The following is a 16,451-nucleotide window of genomic DNA, read 5'->3' as shown; positions in this document are numbered from 1 at the left end:
CTCTCTCTCTATATATATATATATTTTCTGGATACTAGTCCTGTATCTAATATGTGTTTTGCAAATATTTTATTCCATTCTGTGGGTTTTCTCTCTTGAGAGTGTCGTTTGATGCAAAAAAGTTTTAAATTTTGATGAAATTCAATCTATCAATTTTTCTTTCATTTCCTGTACTTCTGGTGTCATATTTAAGAAAACTTGTCTAATTCAAAGTCACAAAGATGTATACATATGTTTCCTTCTAAAAGTCTCAGGGTTTTAGGTCTCTATATTTAGGACTCTGATATGCTCTGAGTTAATTTTTTGATATGGTATGAAGTAGGGGATCCAAATTAATTCTTTTGCATATAAATATTGAATTATTTCAGGACTATTTGTTGAGAAGACCAGTCTTTCCACCATCAAGTGGTCTTGTCACCTTTGTTGAAAACTAACTGACCATAGATGTATGGGTTTATTTCTGGGTACTCAATTCTATTTCATATAGAAACGGAATTGAGATTATACCACTACCACATTGTTGCAATTACTGAAGCTTTGTGGTAAATTTTGAAATTGAGAAATGTCAGTCCTTCAACGCTGGTTTTTTTTTTTTTTTCAAGACTGTGATCGGCATTCAGGTGTCTTGTAATTCCATATAAATTTTAGAGTTAGCTTGTCTATATCTACAAAGAAGTCAGCTGGAATTCTGATAGAGATTGCACTGAATCTGTATATCATTTTGAGGAGTATTGTCATCTTAAAAATATCAAGATTCAGCCTGGGAAACATGGTGAAACCCCATCTCTACAAAAAATACAGCTGTCTTCCCACCGTGGAGACCTCATCACGGAACCCTTTCTGCCAAAGTTGCTCGCCAAGATGAAGGGTTCCTAGCCGCTGGGACTGAAGACATTGGCCTGGCCCAGCTGGGACCAAACTCTGATCAGTATTAGGGGTAGGGTGAGGTAGACACTGGACTCCCTGTCCCCACGACCCCCGCCCCACACAGGGCCGACATGACTAAGCTCTCTCATGACCCACCTCAGCTCAGCCCCCCAGCCCCTGCCAGCTCCACACTATCTCTTAGCTGAGTTTTTGCAAATAAAATGTGTTGTGCAAAAAAAAAAAAAAAAAAAAAAAGTCTTCCAATTCATGAATATGGGATGTCTTTTATTTATTTCTGTTAAAAATTTGTTTTCAACAGTAGTTGTCAGTGTGGAAATCTTTTTTTTTTTGAGATGGAGTCTTGCTCTTGTCGCCCAGGCTGGAGTGCTGTGGTGCAATCTCGGCTCACTGCGACCTCTGCCTCCCGGGTTCAAGCAATTCTCCTGCTTCAGCCTCCTGAGTAGCTGACCTCAGGTGATCCTCCCTCCTCGGCCTCCCAAAGTGCCAGGATTACAGACGTGAGCCACTGCGCCCAGCCTCAGTGTACAAATCTTATACTTACTTGGTAAAATTTATTCCCAATTATTTTATGTTTTTTAATGCTACTATTAATGAAATTCTCAATTTTATTTTTAGATTTTTCATTACTAGTGTATGGAATTACAACTGATTCTTGTACACTAAAACTTCACTAAACTTGTTTATTAGCTCTAACAGTCTTTTCTTGTAGATTCTTTAAGGGTTTCTATATATAAGAGTATGTGATCTGCAAATATAGTTTTACTTTTTCCTTTCCAGTCTGATTGTCTTTTATTTATTTACTGACTAATTGCCCTAGATAGAATTGCCAATGCATTGTTGAACAGAAGTGGCAAGAGCTGACATCCTTATCTTGTTCCTGATTGTAGGGGGAAGGCTTTCAATCTTTTATTATTAAGTAGTATGTGAGCTGTGGGTTTTTCATAGATGCCTGTTTTCGACTGAACTGTATCCCTCCCAAATTCACGTATTGAAGCTCTAACCCACAATGTGATTGTATTTGGAGACAGGACCTAATAGGAGGTAATAAAAGTTAAATGAGATCATAAAGAGAGGGCCTTAGCCTGGCTCAGTGGCTCACTCCTGCAATCCCAGCACTTTGGGATGCCAAGATGGGCAGATCACCTGAGGTCAGGAGTTCAAGACCAGCCTGGCCAACATGTGAAACCCCGTCTCTACTAAAAATACAAAAAATCAGCTGGGCATGGCGGCATGTGCCTGTACTTTCACTTACTTGGGAGGCTGAGGCATGAGAATCCCTTGAACCCAGAGGGCAGAGGTTGCAGTGAGCCAAGATCACACCACTGCACGCTAGCCTGGGTGACAGAGTGAGACTCCATCTCAAAAAAAAAAAAGGATCTTAATTAGTTAGAATTGATATCTTTATAAGAAGAGGAAGAGAACCACCTGTGGTGGCTCATTCTTGTAATCCCAGCACTTTGAGAGGCTGATGCAGAAGGATAACTTGAGTCCAGGAGTTCAAGACCAGTCTGGGCAACATAGTGAGACCTTGTCTCTACAAAAAAATTTAAAAAATAATTATCCAGGTGTGGTGGCATGCACCTGTAGTCCCAGCTACTCAGAAGGCTTAAGTGGGAGGGTCATTTGAACCCAAGAGGTTGAGGCTACAATGAGCCATGATCTCACCACTGCATTCTGGCCTGGGCAACAGAGTGAGACTTTGTCTTAAAAAAAAAAAATGAAAAGAAAGAAGAGGAGGAGACACTAGAGATATCTCTGTCTTCACATGAGCACAAAGGAAAGGCCATATGAGGACACAGTGGGAAGGCAGCTATCTACAAGCCAGAAAGAAAGGCCTCACCAGAAATAAACCCTGACCTTGATTTTGGACTTCTAGCCTATAGAACTGGAATAAAATAAATGTCTGTTGTTTAAGTCACCCAGTGTGTAGCATTTTGTTATGGCAGCCCACACAGACTAATGTAATGCCCTTTATAAGGTTGGAGAAGTTCTCTTCTACTCCTAGTTAGTTGAGTGTTACGGTTTGTTTTTTTTTTTAATCATGAAAGAGTATTGGATTTTGTTAAATGCTTTTTCTGCATCAGTTCTGATGATTATGTGTTTTTTCTTTTAATCTTTTAATATAGTGTAGTACATTGATTGATTTTTGTCTGTTGAACCATCTTTGCATTCTGGAGATAAATCCCACTTGGTCATGGTATATAATCCTTTAAATATGCTGCTGGATTTGGTTTGCTAGTATTTTGTTAAGGATTTTTGCATCTATATTCATAAGGGATGTTGGTTTCTTGTTTTCTTGTCTTGTGATATCTTTTTTTTTTTTTTTTTTTTTAGAGACAGAGTCTCACTCTGTCACCCAGGCTGGAGTGCGGTGGCGCGATCTCAGCTCACTGCAAGCTCTGCCTCCAGGGTTCACGCCATTCTCCTGCCTCAGCCTCCCAAGTAACTGGGACTACAGGCGCCTGCCACCACGCCGGGCTAATATTTGAATTTTTAGTAGAGAGGGGGTTTCACCATGTTAGCCAGGATGGTCTGGATCTCCTGACCTAGTGATCCGCCCGCCTCGGCCTCCCAAAGTGCTGGGATTACAGGTGTGAGCCACCATGCCTAGCCAGTCTTGTGATATCTTTGGCTTTGGTACTAGAATAATACTGGCCTCATAGAATGAGTTCAGAAGTGTTCCATCCTTTTCTTTTTAGGGGAGGTGTTTGAGGAAAACATAGTGTTGACTGTTTAACACTTGGTAGGATTTGCTAGTGAAACAATCTGATCCTCTGTTTTTCTTTGTTTGAAGTTTTCTTTTTTAATTTTAATTACTGATTCAATCTCTTTACTTGTTATTGATCTATTCATGTTTTCTGTTTCTTCTGAATTAAGTTTTGGTAGCTTATGTGTCTAGGAATTTGTCCATTTCATCTAGGTTGTGTAATTTGTTGGCATACAGATGTTCATAGTATTCTCTTATAATCTTTTAAAATCATTATTTTTATAAGGTCATTAGTAATGTTTGTACTTTCATTCCTAATTTTAGTAATTTGGGTCTTCTCTCTTTTTTTCTTATTCAGTCCAGATAAAGATTCTCAATTTTGTTGAAGTTTTATTGTTTTAAATTTTGTTGATGTTTTCAAAACACTAACTTTTGGTTTTGTTCATTCTCTCTATTGTTTTCTGTTCTCTGTTTCATTTATCTCCACCCTAATCTTTATTATTTCCTTCTTTCTTCTTGTTTTGGATTCAGTTTGTTCTTCTTTTTCCAGTTTCTTAAGGTAGAAGGATATGTTAGTCACTTGCAACCTTTGTTTTTTATTACGTTGTTGACATTTACAACTATAAATTTCCCTCTAAGCACTGCTTTTACTAAATCCAATAAGTTTTTGCATGTTGTATCACAGTTTTCATAGATCTCAAAATATTTTCTAATTTACCTTGCAATTTATTCTTTGACTCATTGGTTATTTAAGGGTGGGTTATTTAATTCCCATATATTTATAAGTTTCTCAGGTTTCTTTCTGTTATTGATTTCTAGTTTTATTCCACTGTGGTCAGAAAACATATTTCTTATGATTTTACTCTTTTAACATTTATTGAGACTTATTTTGTGATCTGACTTATACTGGAGAGTGTTCTATGTGCACTTGAGAAGAATGTGTATTTTGTCGTTGTTGAGTGGAGTTCTCCATAAATATCTGTTAGGTCTAGTTTGTTTATAGTACTCTTCAAGTCTTCTATATCTTTGACGATCTTTTTTTTTCCTCTGTCTTTTTGAGATGGAGTTTTTACTCTTGTTGCCCAGGCTGAGGTGCAATGGCACAATCTTATCTCACTGCAACCTCCACTTCCTGGGTTCAAGTGATTCTCCCGCCTCAGCCTCCCAAGTAGCTGGGATTACAGGCACCCGCCACCACTCCTGGCTAATTTTTGTGTTTTTAGTAGAGACAGGGTTTCACCATGTTAGCTAGGCTGGTCTTGAACTCCTGACCTCAGGTGATCCGCCCACCTCGGCCTCCCAAAATGCTGAGATTACAGGTGTGAGCTACCACACCTGGCCTCCTTGATGATCTTCTGTATAGTTGTTCTGTCTATTATTTAAAGTGGAATATTAAAATCTGCAACTGTTGTTGTTTAATTGTCTATTTCTCTCTTTAATTATCTCAGGTTTTGCTTCATATATTTTAGGGCTCTGTTGCTGGGTGCATATATCTTTATAATTGTTATGTTTTCTTGATGGAGTATCCCTATTATCATTATATAATGTCATTCTTTGCCTCTTGTAACAATTTTTGTCTTAAAGTCTATTGCTTCCAATATTAGTATAGCCACCCCCACTCCCTTTGGTTACTGTTTTCATGGTATACTTTTTTCCATCCTGTCATTTTCAGCCTATTTGTATATTTGAATGTAAAGTGAGTCACCTGTAGTTAGCACATAGTTACATCATTTTTAAAAACTCATCTGCTATTATCTGCCTTTGATTGGAAAGTTTAATTCATTTACATTTAAAGTAATTAAGGAATGACTTACTTCTGCTGTTTTTCTATTTGTTTTCTGTGTTTCATACCATTTTTTTCCTTATTTCCTTCATTACTGCCTTCTTTTGTGTTAAAGATATTTTTTATTTGATTTTATTTTACTTTATTTGAAACAGGGTCTTGCTCTGTCACCCAGGCTAGAGTGCAGTAGCACAATCTCACCTCACTGACACCTCCACCTCCCAGGCTCAAGTGATCCTCCTGCTTCAACCTCCCAAGTAGCTGTGACTACAGGCACACACCACCATACCAGCTTAATTTTTGTATTTTTGTGGAGATGGGATTTCACCATATTGCCTATGCAGGTCTTGAATTCCTGGGCTCAAATAATTCACCCACCTCAGCCTCCCAAAGTACTGGGATTACAGGCATGAGCCACCATGATTGGCTGATATTTTCGAATATACTATTTAATTTCCTCATCTTTTCTTTTACTATATATTTTTAGTTATTTTCATAGTGGTTGTCCTGAGGATTAAAATTAATGTTTAGGGTTTGTTGTTCCTGCCTGTTGTAGTTGTTGCTGTTTGTTTGTTTAGTGCCTTTTCTGAACTAATTTTAAAAACTCTGTGTGTGTGTGTGTGTGTGTGTGTGTGTGTGTATGGCCACAGAAGTCTCTGTTCCATTAGCTTCATGATCAGCTAGTGATTGGACAGAGATTTCCTTAAACACCTGGGACAAAAAAGAGTAAAATTGTCCAGTCTTTATAGATAAGCCTGTGTGTGTGTGCTGGGACATGCCTTCAGAGTTCAGTTAGGCAGTTTACAACTCTGCCTTAGTCTTCAATTTCTTCTTGCATAGAGATTGAAGGTCATGCAGAGGTGAGAGCTTCGGGGTTTCTCAGGTTTTTCTTGATCATGCACTTGTCCTCTAGATTCCCAGGAATATGTCAGGGCTTTTCAAAATCCTTATTTTGAATAGAATCTCACAAAGTGCGAGAGGAGACATCTTCCTGGAAAGGGATTCTGGATGAATAGATAACATTTAGAGGCTTTTAATAGATTACCTGGCTCATGATCTGTGAGTGAACTGAAGGAGAATGACTGACCCCTCAGAGGCAGCTGCCACGTTACAGTGATACTGACCAAAGTAGTAATAAAGAAGTAAGGAAGCAAGTCTGAAGAAGGGAAGAGGAAGTTTTCCTAGTACTATTTCCATAACATGTGTTTCTTATGGGGCTGGAGTATGAAAAGGAGGGTTGCAGAATGAGGTGTATCAAAACCATCTGGAACCAACTTGTCCCCATCCCAGGGAACCCTCATTCACAGCTCCAACTTGCTCAGGCAGTAACCAAGATGGAAATTTTTTTTTTTTTTTTTAACATTCGGCCCCTTTCTTTATTGTAATAGTTTATCTGAAAGTACACAAAAATTAATAAATTGCTTTTACTATGCAATTCTGAAATATCAGGTCTACTGCCTTCAATTAAAAAATTAGTAACTACTTTTATGACATTAAGGTCAAGTTATCATTTGTAAAGACAGTATCAATTGAGACTTTTTGGCACTTCCAACTAATCCATTGTAAACAATTATCAATCTTAAAAACACAGCTCCAGTAAACGTGTAGTTACACTGGGTACAGATAAGGAAGTACAAGGCCGGTATGATCGCTTATGCCTGTAATCATAGCACTTTGGGAGGCCGAGGCAGGTGGATCATATGAGGCCAGGAGTTCAAGACCAGCCTAACCCACACGGCAAAACCCTGTCTCTACTAAAAATACAAAAAGAATTTGGCCAGCCATGGTGGTGCTTGCCTGTAATCCCAGCTTCTCGGGAGGCTGAGGCATGAGAATCAGAGAATCACTTGAACCCAGGAGACAGTGGTTGCAGTGAGCCAAGACCATGCTACTGCACTCTAGCCTGGGTGACACAGTGAGTGAGACTCTGTCTCAAAAAAAAAAGGAAAGTACAAGAAGCTCACTGGCTATGCTAAACCAAATAAATGAAAAGCAGCAAAACTGATTTTTTTTTTTTTTTTTTGAGACAGAGTCTTGGTCTGTCACCCAGCCTGGAGTGCAATGGTGCGATCTCAGCTTACTGCAACCTCCACCTCCCGGGTTCAAGCTATTCTCCTGCCTCAGCTTCCCTGGTAGCTGAAACTACAGGCATGCGCCACCACGCCCGGCTGCTAGGGTTTCACCATGCCGGCCAGGCTGGTCTCGAACTCCTGGGCTCAAGTGATCCTCCCACCTCGGCTTCCCAAAGTGCTATGATTACAGACATGAGCCACCGCGACTGGCTGCAGAACTGATTTTACACTGTGGGTTTATACAAATAAATAAACAAAATCTTTTTTCCTATATTTTTTCTTACATTTGTTATAAAAATAACAGAATGCTTCATTTTATTCACTTCAATAGGACAAAGTTCTTAGAGAAAGATTGAAAAGAGCTGATAATCAAACTCCCAAATTTTATGCTTATTTCTTTTCTAGTGCTATCAATTTTCTGACATTTAACATAGGCAGGAAAGTGTTCTCGGTAAATTGAGCATTTAAGTCTACAAATGTCTTCACGCACTCTGGCAAGTTACATATATCCCATTGCTTTTGGTTGCCCATCTCTTCTTTGCGTCAAACCCCCATGCGAGTTTCTTCTTTTTTCGGGCAGCCCTGTGAATTTTTAGTCTCCGTTTTTGGCTTTTACAAACTTGTGGCAGACAACTGCTTTGACAATTTTTACGCCAAGCTCTTGAGTAGCTAGCTGGTTGCTGACTTCCTCAGCCTTCTCAATATTCCACTCCTCCACAGCCTGCTCTGTCCTCTTTTCGAGGCCTTCTCAACGGTTTTCCTTTTAACAGGGGGATCAAACCTGTCATTGACTCCAAAATACTGAATAAGCTCCTTCCACTGGGCTGCATTTGAGAACTTTCAATTCCACATATCTAAGGACATTCCAGAAGGACACTCTTCTTAGGCATTTACATTTAACTCTGTTTCACTTTTTGCTTCATCTTTTGAGAAATCTATGATTTCTGCTTTTCTGATGCTCCCATCCTCCTTATCTTCCTGTAAATTAAGCCCAGAGCTCTCCAATGTAGCTTCATCTTCAGAGTTTGACTCAACATCACTTTCATTTAGGCCAGGAGGTACCAGCCCACTCAACATCTTTTCTTCTGGATGAAAGGATGCAGCTGCCCGGCAGCCATCTTAAGACCCTGTCAACCAAAAAATTTTTTAAGAAATAATTTTTGTGTGAAATCATTGTTGTGTATTATTTCAGTGTTATGTGGGCTTTGTATAAAATAATGTGGACATTTTACTTCTATCTCTATGCCCTGGAACAGTTTAAAATGATTGAGTTCTTGCTTTACCATCTTTTTCTTTTTCCTTTCTTTCTTTTCTTTTCTTTTTTTTTTTTTTTTTTTTTTTTTTTTTTTTTTTTTTTGAGACAGGGTCTCACTCTGTCGCCCAGGAAGGAGTGCAGAGGTGTGATCTTGGCTCACTGCAACCTCTGCCTCCCAGGCTTGAGCAATCCTCTCACCTCAGCTTCCAGAGTAGCTAGGACCGCAGGTGCACACCACCATGCCCAGCTAATTTTTGTATTTTTTAACAGACGGAATCTCACTATGTTGCCCAGGCTGATCTCAAACTCCTAGGTTCAAGCAATCTGCTAGCCCCAGCCTCTCAAAGTGCTGGGATTATAGGAGTGAGCCAATGCACCTGGCCTATATTTTTCAACTAATTAATTAATTTTGGGGGAAAACATTCAAATCATACCACTCACTAATAAAAAACTGGAAATAAAAACAAATGCAAAACAAACCAGGAAGGATTAATTTATGGCATAGTCAAACAATAGAGTAATGAAAATGAATAAACTCCAACTGCATACCACAGTGTGGATGAATCTTAAAAAGACAATGTTGAGGCCAGGCGTGGTGACTCATGCCTGTAATCCCAGCACTGTGGGAGGCTGAGGCAGGCAGATCAACTAAGGTCAGGAGTTTGAGACCAGCCTGGCCAACATGGTGAAACCCCATCTCTGCTAAAAATACAAAAATTAACTGGGCATGGTGGCGCATGCCTGTAATTCCAGCTACCCGGTAGGCTGAGGCAGGAGAATCGCTTGAACCTGGGAGGCAGAGGTTGCAGTGAGCCGAGATTGTGCCATTGCGTTCCAGCCTGGGCGACAAGAGTGAAACTCCATCTCAAAAAAACAAAACAAAAAACCAATGTTGAGTTTTAACAGCCCAACATGAAAGTATATTTATACTCTAATTCTATTAATGTACACTCAAAATACAGACCAAACCAAACCATATTGATTAGGAACGAATAATCAGGTGGTAAAAGTACAAAGCAATGCAAGGAAAGACTGAAGTCAGGATAGGGCTATCTCTGCGTGGGGAAGGGACCGAAAGAGAAAGGGGTGGATTGGGAAACAATACAGGGAAACTTCTGGTGATAATGTTCTATTCATCGACTTAAACAGTGTCACTACACAAGAGTTTGCTTTATGATTTTTTATTATCGTGCTCATTTGTGTATGGTATATGCTTCTCTGTATATGTATTATGTTTCACAAAGTTAATAAAGCTTATACAACAAAGAAAAGGTTCATTACTGAAAACAGACACTAACTCCCAGGGGAAGGAGTACAACGGAGCTGATTTCAAGAGCCTAGACATGAGGCCCTGAAGAGGATATCTTCACTTTGTGGCCCAGAAGAAACCCATATTTCTGCCTCATGAGTATCATCTTGGGGAAGCAGGGGAGTTCTATAGCCTCAATAAAATATCAATGCAAGGACCCGTGTGTGTGTGTGTGTGTGTGTGTGTGTGTTTTGTTTTTTGTTTTTTTGTTTGTTTGTTTTTTTGAGACAGAGTCTTGCTCTGTCGCCCAGGCTGGAGTGCAGTGGTGCGATCTCGGCTCACTGCAACCTCCGCCTTCCGGGTTCAAGTGATTATCCTGCCTCAGCCTCCCAAGTAGCTGGGATTACAGGCGCCTGCCACTGTGCCCAGCTAATTTTTGTATTTTTAGTAGAGACGGGGTTTTGCCATCTTGGCCAGGCTGGCCTCGAACTTCTGACCTCGTGATCCACCTGCCTCTGCCTCCCAAAGTGCTGGGATTACAGGCGTGAGCCACTGCACCCAGCCGACCCATTTATTCTTTAAGGATCTAATTCTGCAGGGCATCAGCCAGGCTCAAGATAGAATTGAGGTGAGGCTGTGCAGGCTTCAACCCCCAGATCTGTCTGAAAACGCTCAGCTGAGCTCAATCCTGGGTGAAGAAATGATACCAGAATCCCAGAGTTCCAGCACAACACAGTGGTGTTTCTTTTGTGATGTCATCAACACCTGCTTCTGACCTCACCCGCCCAGAAGTTTCCAATATCATTAAGTGATAGTGGCGGTGGATAACAATTACCTCCTACCAGCTGTGAATTTCTTGTCTTCCAGGGGAGAAGTACTAGTAAAAGAGATTGCTGCTGGCTAAGACTACCCACCGGTGGGGTCTTGGTGAGTGGGGCCCAGTCTGAGGCCAGGGGTAAGAGAGGGCAGAGGGGCCAGGGTTGCCCCAGAAGAAGGGAGGTCTGGATTCTCTTCTGTGGCAGGGCTGAGTGATCATAGGACCTGACTTCTCTGCTGGGGAACTCTGGCTTCCAAGTACAGACAGGGATGTGTGTCTAGACCTAAGCCTGAGGTCTTCTTCTCTCTAGAAATCCACAACCCTGTGTCTGGTTAGGCAGAGGACACTGGAAAAATGGTTTTCCATTCCAATACATTTCCCCACTACTTTCTGCACAGGAAATCAAATTCCCTTCTGTCTGGAAAGGCAGATTAGAGCATGTGATAGGAGCTGAGCTCCCAAAATGTATCCACTTTCTTAGAGAGTTTTTATTTGGCTCTTGGGATCAGGGATACCCTAGAGTATGTGGCTTGCCACTTAAAGTATAAATAGTGTCTTGGCTCTGCCTTGAAAATACTGTCCCTGTCAGTGGCATATGTTTATATTCTGGGTCCTGTAGTAAAATCTGTGGTCTGACTCCCATTATCTCCAAGCCCATGGCCCCCTGCTTACCCTCTGCCTAGCAGCCTCACCCAGCACCAGGCCTTGGGGTGAGAGGGACACTGGTGTGTGGCTTTCACTTCCTGCCTTTTCTCTCATTTTGATTTTTCCTGAACATCTCACCTGGGCACTACAGAAAACCCATGTACATTTGTGTAGGCTGTGCACAGCTGTGAGGTTTTTTATTGTTATTGTTGTTTTTGCAATTACAAACAATTCTGCAATGAGCATTCTTGTGCGTGTAGGTCTTTGTGAGCTTGAGTGTTTATGATGGAAATTATTTCTAAATAACAGAGGCAAGTTCCCAGGGCCACCACAGGCCCAACAAAACTATGAGGGTTGGGTCCCTGCAGTTGTTCACTGGGCTGGTTTAAGATCTCAGACAATTTCACTGATCAATCAATACAGGCAGTCCAACTTACAACGACTCCACTTAACAATTTTTTGACTTTAAAATGGTGCAAAAGCAATATGTATTCAGCAGAAATCATACTTCAAGTATCCATACAAGCACTGTTTTTTCACTTTCAGTATTCAATAAATAAAATCATCTAACACAAAGCCCATTTTATAATAAAGTGTTGAAATATGCAACATTTTATTATACAATAGGCTTTGTGTTAGGTGATTTTGCCTAACTATAGGCTAATGTCAGTATTCTGAGCACATTTAAGGTAGGTTAAGCTATGATGTTTGGTAGATTAGGTGGTGTGTTAGTCCATCCTCATGCTGCTGATAAAGACATACCTGAGACTCAATAATTTATAAAGAAAAGAGGTTTAATTGACTCAGTTCCACATGGCTGGGGAGGCTTCAGGAAACTTACAATCATGGTGGAAGGGGAAGCAAACACATCTTTCTTCACATGACAGCAGGAAGAGAAGTGCTGAACAAAAGGCGAAAAGCCCCTCCTGAGTAGCTGGGACTACAGGCGCCCGCCACCACACCCGGCTAATTTTTTTGTATTTTTAGTAGAGACGGGGTTTCACCATGTTAGCCAGGAGGGTCTCGATCTTCTGACCTTGTGATCCACCCACCTCGGCCTCCCAAAATGCTGTGATTACAGGTGTGAGCCACTGCGCCCGGCCTTTTTTTTTTTTTTTTTTTTTAAATCGTTGTTCTCTCTTCTCTTGCTCTTGACTTTTGCCCTTTTCACTGTGCTGGCTTTCTTATTAGTCTTTTCTCCTTCTAACATGCTCCTGCTCATCTGCTGTGGGTTTGAAAATCAGGAAAGTGGCTTCTCCTTTAGGCTATTGGTTCAGCTGCTGCAACAGAGACCAGACAATAGTGACTTTACAAGGTTATTGTTCTCCCGTGAGAAAAATGCAAGGTGGTCAGCATTCTAGGGCACTTCTCCAGGTCATCTTGTGACTCAAGTTCTTCCTGCCTTGATGCTTGACTGTCTCTAGGGAGTTGTCCTGGTCAGCATCATCAAAGCTGCCCTCCCCTCCACCCCATGTCCACATCCCAGTCTTCACAAAGGGGAAAGAGGAAGTAGAGAACAGCCAGCTTCCTTTTAAGGATGTGGCCCAGAAATTAAACCTATTACTTCCACTCATATCTCACTGGCTAGGACTTAGTTAGTACTTCCACCTGGCTGCGAGGGGTTCTGGGATATGTGGTCTCTAGTAGGGGAGCCATAAATCCAGGTTTTAACCTTGGGAGCCCTACTGCAAAAAGGAAGAGGGAAAGAAAAGGGGCTCTTAGCAGTCTCTGCCACACTGGATCTGTTGAAATTTTGTGTGGAGTAAATAAAGGTGGGCACCAATTGAAGACACAGGTGATCTGCAGAAAAAGCCCCCCCCCTTCCCTCCACTGCCCTCCCCTCCTCTTCCCTCCTCTGCCCTCTCCTCCTCTTCCCTCCCCTGCCCTCCCCTCCCTTGCCCTCCCCTCCCCTGCCCTCCCCTCCCCTCCTCTTCCCTCCCCTGCCCTCCCCTCCCCTCTGCTACTCTCCTTTCTGATGTAGGTCTCTCTATATTGCCCAGGCTGGTCTCAACCTCCTGGCCTCGAGAAATCCTCCTGCCTCAGCCTCCCCAGTGGCTGGGATTACAGGTGTGAGCCACCACACTTGGCTTCCATCCCCCTTTTCTGTACCTCTCTCTCTCTATTTTTTTTTTTCTTTTGAGATGGAGTCTCGCTCTGTCGCCCAGGCTGGAGTGCAGTGGTGCCATCTCAGCTCGCTGTAAGGGTTACTCAGAGTCCTTTTGTTTCTTTTATATTGTTCTGAATTATGTTCCCAGACCAGACATTGGAGGTTAACAACGCAGTCATGAAGACAATAACAGGCATAATCTTTCAGATTTGACAACTCAGGCCAAAGGCACTCCCACCCCAATCCACAAGTGAGAGCATGATAAGTGTTTTCCGTGTCACAGACCAGAAGGGCCTTTCTTTTGAAAGCCTGTTATTCATACCCATACACCTTTACTGAGAAACTTCTACAAGCTGACACTCATCTAGGTGGTTGGTTGGGACATTGGGGTCATCTCTTTCCCCACCACACAGCCCACCTGGCATCTCCATGGGTTCTCCTCCTTCCATGGGTTTTCCTCCCTTCCTTCCCTTCCCTCCTTCCTTCCCTTCCCCTTCCTTCCTTCCTTTCTTTCTCTTTCTTTCTTTATTTCTTTCTTTCCTTCCCCTCTCCTCTCTTCCCCTCCCCTCCCCTCCTCTTCCCTCCCCTGCCTTCCTCTCTCCTCCTCTCCCCTCCTCTCCTCTCCTTTCTCATGTAGGTCTCTCTATATTGCCCAGGCTGGTCTCAACCTCCTGGCCTCAAGAAATCCTCCTGCCTCAGCCTCCCAAGTAGCTGGGATTACAGGTGTGAGCCACCACACCTGGCTTCCGTCCCCCTTTACTGTATCTTTCTTTTTTTTTCAAGACGGAGTCTCACTCTGTCACCCAGCTGGAGTGCAGTGGTATGATCTCAGCTTGCTGCAACCTCTGCCTCCTGGGTTCAAGTGATTCTCCTGCCTCAGCCTCCCAAGTAGCTGGGATTACAGGTGCCTGCCACCACGCCCGACTAATTTTTGTATTTTTAGTTGAGACTGGGTTTCATCATATTGGCCAGGCTGGTCTCGAACTCCCGACCTCAAGTCATCTGCCCACCTCAGCCTCCCAAACTGTTAGGATTACAGGCGTGAGCCACCACACCTGGCCTCTCTTTATGGCATGTCCTTGATGCTTATCAGGTTTCTCCTCTAGGAGGTGGAGTGGGTTGGATATGGGCTTACAACAGCTTCTGTGATGATGAAGCAGAGAAGGAAAAGACAAACTGCTTTTGTTGAGAATTTAGGCTGTCCCACCAGACTGTGAATAGCATAACTACAGCAACAACAATGAATATTTGCAGAGCATTTATTTTGTATACGGTATTTCATTTAATCCTCACAATCACCCTTTAAGCTTATGATTATTGTTTTCCCCCATTTTCCATATGCCAAAAAAAAAAAAATAAGCACAGAGAAGTTAAGTTCCACATTTAGGTGGCCCAGCTGGGACTGAAATGCAGGCAGCTGGCGTTCCCAGCACTATTCTTGTATTGATCTGGTTTGTTTTTGTACCTGCCAGCCTTTATCCTAGAGGAGGAGAATAAAGGTGTCAGAGCAGAGGGGTCTGAGACCCCAACTAGCCCAGCCCTCTCAGAATTACAGATGAGAGGGAAAAACAAAGAGAGATCAAGTGAGCTACCCAAGGTTGCACAGCATTATAGCCGCTAAGCAAGGGCTGGAACCTAGACCCTGATGCCCTGTTGCCACTGCAGAATAGGTGTTCAAAAGTCTTCCCGTCCCGTGAATGAAAAAGATAATGAGTGGGCCGGCGCGGTGGCTCACGCCTGTAATCTCAGCACTTTGGGAGGCTGAGGCGGGCGGATCACGAGGTCAGGAGGTCGAGACAATTCTGGTTAACGTGGTGAAACCCTGTCTCTACTAAAAAATACAAAAAAAAAAATTAGCCGGGCGTGGTGGCGGGCGCTTGTCCCAGCTACTCGGGAGGCTGAGGCAGGAGAATGGCGTGAACCCGGGAGGCGGAGCTTGCAGTGAGCCGAGATCGCGCCACTGCACTCCAGCCTGGGCGAGTGAGTGCATAATGGATAGACTTTGACAGAGCCTATGTGGCTCATCCTTGGGTCTTCGTGGGGTGGTTGGGTCATGAGAACCAGGGGGTCAGGGGAAGAGGGAGATGACCAGGGTGCACCAGCCTGGCAGGATTGTGTGGAAGGGGGTGCTGTGCTGCTGGTTATGGGGAAATCAACCCATGAAAGCATAACCAGCCTTTGACCCCCTCCTCTGGCACCTCATGACCTTGTATTCACATGGCTTCCTCTATGGCCTTCTTATCATATTGCTAACAGCCCTAACTGGTGAAAGGGAGTCACTTTCAGAGAGCATTGGGCAGTGGCTCCTTTCCCATTAGCTATTGTACTGCAAGTGCCAGATAATGTCGATGACATAAATGTGCCTAGGCCCCTGCCTGGGAGGGAGAGGCTCTTTACTACTGCCGCTTGTTTTGCACACTGATCTTTGGGGGTTGCAAACACTGGCACCTGTCCTCAGGGTCAAAACCAGTGTCTATAGCAAAGCGGGCAGGAGTTTGATGAAACTCTGAGACCTGCAGGAGTGTGGCCCACCGCAAACTGGAAACGACCCAGCCCACTCCCTTGGGCCTCTCTAGTGGGGCTGTGGCCAATTGTAGATCACTCCTTTGCTGGGGAAGAAGGAGTCTGGGTAGCAGCTGGGTACCAGCCACTAGGCTGGTGCCAGGACCTGGTCCTTGGGCGGGGCAGAGGGCTACCTTTGTGGGAGTGGGGTGATTTTTCTTGCTTCTGGCTGATGGGACTAAGGAGACTGGGAAAGGGGACATGCCTCAGGGAGGGCGAGGGGAGGTGGCAAAGGAGCTGCCAAGGCCCAATGCATCAGGGGAGCTGGAGCAAGCTGGAACCAGGGACCGGCAGCCTTGTGCGTTTGAGATGGTAATTTGCAGATGGTTCCTAGTAGCGATAGGGTCTCTGAGGCGGAGCCTGGGT

At 43.1% G+C, this 16,451-nt stretch overlaps 1 protein-coding gene and 1 pseudogene across 2 annotated transcripts in view; one reads left to right on the top strand and one right to left on the bottom strand.

The window, feature by feature from the left end:
* Positions 1-5,846: 5,846 nt before the first annotated feature.
* LOC129488891 (protein FAM204A-like) lies at positions 5,847-10,163 on the bottom strand (annotated as a pseudogene).
* A 580-nt stretch (positions 10,164-10,743) lies between these two features.
* Positions 10,744-16,451, top strand: part of TMEM63C (transmembrane protein 63C) — an 84,472-nt gene continuing 78,764 nt past the window's right edge. The window contains exon 1 of one of the 2 annotated variants that reach the window (XM_055288664.2): positions 10,744-10,881. The gene's annotated coding sequence lies outside the window, so the exon portion shown is untranslated. Of the gene's footprint in view, positions 10,910-16,451 lie in introns of both variants that reach the window. The other variant, XM_055288665.2, reaches the window with a different exon arrangement.

The sequence above is a fragment of the Symphalangus syndactylus genome, chromosome 8 (genome assembly GCF_028878055.3).
Source record: "Symphalangus syndactylus isolate Jambi chromosome 8, NHGRI_mSymSyn1-v2.1_pri, whole genome shotgun sequence".
NCBI classification, from domain to species: Eukaryota; Metazoa; Chordata; class Mammalia; order Primates; family Hylobatidae; genus Symphalangus; species Symphalangus syndactylus.
Note: the sequence above shows the minus strand (reverse complement) of the source record. Positions and strands in the feature narration are given on the sequence as shown.